Source organism: Mchenga conophoros, linkage group LG12, assembly GCF_057382185.1.
Source record: "Mchenga conophoros isolate Kocher_MC1m ecotype Shallow Benthic linkage group LG12, M_conophoros_male_GT1.1, whole genome shotgun sequence".
NCBI lineage: Eukaryota > Metazoa > Chordata > Actinopteri > Cichliformes > Cichlidae > Mchenga > Mchenga conophoros.
The window spans coordinates 33075082-33078917 of record NC_140537.1 but is presented as its reverse complement, the minus strand read 5'-3'; the positions used below and the strand labels follow the sequence as shown (position 1 = coordinate 33078917).

Here is a 3836-nt window from a genome sequence, read left to right as displayed (position 1 = left end):
TGTGAGAGCAGAGGTCTGGCAGGTTGACAATCTAAACCCTGTGATGAACTTCTGAAACACAACAGCTTCACCTTCTTTGTGTCATTTTTATGTTCTATTTAGGTTTCGTTTCTTTTAAAAGGAGAAGTCAAGATTTTCTTCATTTTTCACTTTGGTGTCGTTTTAAGGAGCACAAACTGAAAACTATCTGAATGACACACACAGCGCCCTCTGACGGACACAAGTGTTATCTGCGTGTTTCAGTTTAACACGTGATCGTGATTCATGAAAATGAAAGTAAATTCCGACACTTTTGAACTGAGCTGAGACGCCATTACAGGGAGTCAGATCTCTGCTGAAAAACACACGTTTGGAGGATTTTAATCAGAAAGTTCAAGAGACACTAATTTGGTGAGTTAATAATACTTAAAGATCAAATGGCTGAGAGAGCTCTTTTTGAAAATTTCCTGAGCTCCCATGTGTGTTCAGAGACTTTCAGAGATCCTGTGTCTCTGAGCTGCAACCACAGCTTCTGTTCAAGCTGCCTGCAGAAATTCTGGGAACAAACTAAAAACAAAAAGTGTCCAGTTTGTAAAAGAAAATCTTCAAAGGATCATCCACCTGTGAACTTTGCTCTGAAAGAACTTGCTGATTCATTTTCTGGAAGAAAGAAATCTGGATCATCTGAGACGGAAAAAGGAGAGAAGAAATTAACAGTGGTGTGCAGTAAACATGAGGAAGAGCCTAAACTGTTCTGTGTGGACGAGCAGAGAGCTGTGTGTCCTGTGTGTGAGTTTTCTCTCCACCAGACTCACAAAGTGGTTCCTGTAGAAGAAGCAGTCAGTGACCTGAAGGAGCAGCTGAAATCTGACTTGAAGTCTCTGCAGGACAAGAGGAACAAATACAAACAAGTGGAGGAAACTTACAATGAGGTGATTCAACACTCCAAGAAACAGCTGTTGTCCACAGAGAGGCAGATCAGAGCAGAGTTCAACAAGCTCCAGCAGTTCCTGAAAGAGGAAGAGGAGTCCAGACTGGCAGCTCTGAGGGAGGAAGAGGAGCAGAAGGGGAGGACTATCAGCAGAGAGATGAAGATGATTGAGGAGCAGATCTCCTCTCTGTCAGACAGCATCTCTGCTGTTGAAGAAGAGCTGCAGAAACACAGCGTGCCATTCCTCAGCAGTTATAAAGACACTCAGAGCCAGAGCCCAGAGCTCAGTGTCAGATCCACAGCTGGTCTCAGGAGCACTGATAGATGTGGCCAAACACCTGGGCAACCTGTCCTTCAGAGTGTGGGAGAAGATGAAGGAGAAGGTCCACTTCAGTCCTGTCATTATGGACCCAAACACTGCAAGTGGCTGGCTCTATCTGTCTGATGATCTGACCAGTGTGAGACAAGGAGACACAAATCAGCAGCTTCCTGATAATCCAGAGAGAAACACTAAGTATCCCACTGTTTTTGGCTCTGAGGGCTTCAGCTCAGGGAAACACAGCTGGGAGGTGGAGGTGGGAGAACATCCTGTCTGGAATGTGGGTTTAGTTAAAGAGTCAGTTGACAGGAAGGGAGAGCTTTTTGTTTCACCAAAATATGGAATCTGGTGTTTAAATCATCGCAGTGGAAAATACACTAATGGTGATGGTCAGACTGTGACAGTGAAGAAGAGTCTCCAGAGGATCAGAGTCCAGCTGGACTATGACAGGGGGGAGGTGTCCTTCTATGACCCTGAAGACATGACTCACATCTACACTCACAGAGACACTTTCACTGAGAAACTCTTCCCATATTTTGGTATGGGAAAGGCAGGAGACGCTAAAACCTCTGATATCAAAATCTGTCAGACTGAGATTTGATTGTAAACTGATTCTTTATTTTAACTGTTTTTTCCCCTTATTTGTTCAGTCCAGCAGCTTAATTTTAGGGAAATTTAGGGATTTAATGTTGTTGATTTAATGGAACTATTAGCAATATCATAAAACCAAAGGAATTTTTTCATTTGAAAATCTTGTGACCCATTCAAGTTTTTGTAAGAAAATTTAACTTTTTATATTCTTGTTTCTTTTAAATGAATATTTTCAGAATATTTGTCATGTTGTTGATGTAAATATTTTGAAAATTGTAAAATCTTAATGATGATGATTTCTTTGCTTTTCAAAGTTGTTGAGTGTGAACAGTGTGAACATCCTGATTATCAGCATTTTGTTTTCAGTTAAATAATATTTTAAAGTAACACGTCAAATTTTCCAAATTCAAAGAAATGACTTCTAAGTTTAAGATGGAGACAAAGTTCATATTTTTGTTTATGGAAAAATGTTTTTTAAACATTTTATTTCCATTTTCTCACATTTTAAACTGTAAATCATAAATGTTAGAAATAACTTCACTTAACAGGTAAAACAGAACATTAAGACTGAACCGAGTTCATCTGTAGTTCAATGCGAGTTTAAACACATTCATCACAGAAATTTCTACCTTTATTCTTGTTTTTACATTTAAATGATTCCTTAAAATTAAAAGAACATTTGCTTCCGGTGCTTTTTAAATACTCCTGTTGTGCTCAACCTGTTTTCTTGTTGCAGTTGTAACACTGATGCCACTGTAAACAGATATATAAGATACTGGACCAGTTCTAGGTTCACAGGAGTAATGGAGCAAAGCACAGTGAAGAGACCAGAGCCAGAAACCCTGAAATGAAAAGCCGCCATCTTTAATAAAACACAAACACGGTAAATGGCCTGTATTTGTATAGTGCTTTACTTAGTCCCTATGGACCCCAAAGTACTTTACACATTCAGTCATTCACACACTGGTGATGGCAAGCTACATTGTAGCCACAGCTGCCCTGGGGCGCACTGACAGAGGCGAGGTTGCCGGACACTGGCACCACCAGGCCCTCTGACCACCACCAGTAGGCAACGGGTGAAGTGTCTTGCCCAAGGACACAACGACTGAGACTGTCAGAGCCGGGGTTCGAACCGGCAACCTTCCAATTACAAGACAAACTGCCAACTCTTGAGCCACGATCGCCCCTTAAACAATCAAACACAATCAATCGATGTTTAGTACGTCACACTTATCCTTCCATTTGTTCCAAATCCCACACCTAGGTTGTTTATTTAAGCTTTAGTTTTTTTTACATTTAAAATAAATTTAAAATAAATTTTTAAATTTTGAATTTAAGCCAGTCTGTTCTGTGCAAAATGAATAAAGCCAATTTAGTGTTATAGGCTTATTTAACTTGCGCTCATTATTAATCACTCTGACTAGTTTCTGTCTTGCATGAGCAATCAAATGTGATCAAAACTCTTTTTAGTGTGTTGACCCTTTAACCCAGAGTTCCTGTAGAGAAATCCAGTTTGGCTCAAAACAAGAAAATAACATCACTCAATGTTATTAAAGTCTGAATAATCACACTTTCAGTTCAGGTCAGTCTGATCAGTTCAAATCCAGAATCCTGCTACGATAAAGCAAATTGTCTCTTTAGGATCAAATCTGGCCAAAACTCTACTGATTAGTTTTCCCAGTTTTTCTTTGGGAAATAAACCTTTGTATTTTCCGAGTAAACACAATTATATCTCTGATACTTTACATTCATGTCTCTGCTCTCTGATGTTACTGTTTTATTTATCGGAAGCTAACGTGCTCTTATGGAAGAAGAGGGAAGGGTTACGTTAAATGAGCATTCCCGAAAATCACTTCAATCTGAACTTATAGTCTAGTTTTAACAGGAGTTTTTACACTCATTTTATGAATTATTTACTACATGAATTTTAATTATGATGGCTTTCACTATGATGACATTTATTTTTCTATTGTAGTATAATATTTGTGGCCTGGGTTGCGCAATCATAATTAGATT

The 3836-nt window shown here is 39.1% G+C and overlaps 1 pseudogene; it reads left to right on the top strand.

The window, feature by feature from the left end:
• Window positions 1-295: 295 nt before the first annotated feature.
• On the top strand, window positions 296-3193 carry LOC146563027 (nuclear factor 7, brain-like; annotated as a pseudogene).
• The last annotated feature ends 643 nt before the right edge of the window (window positions 3194-3836 follow it).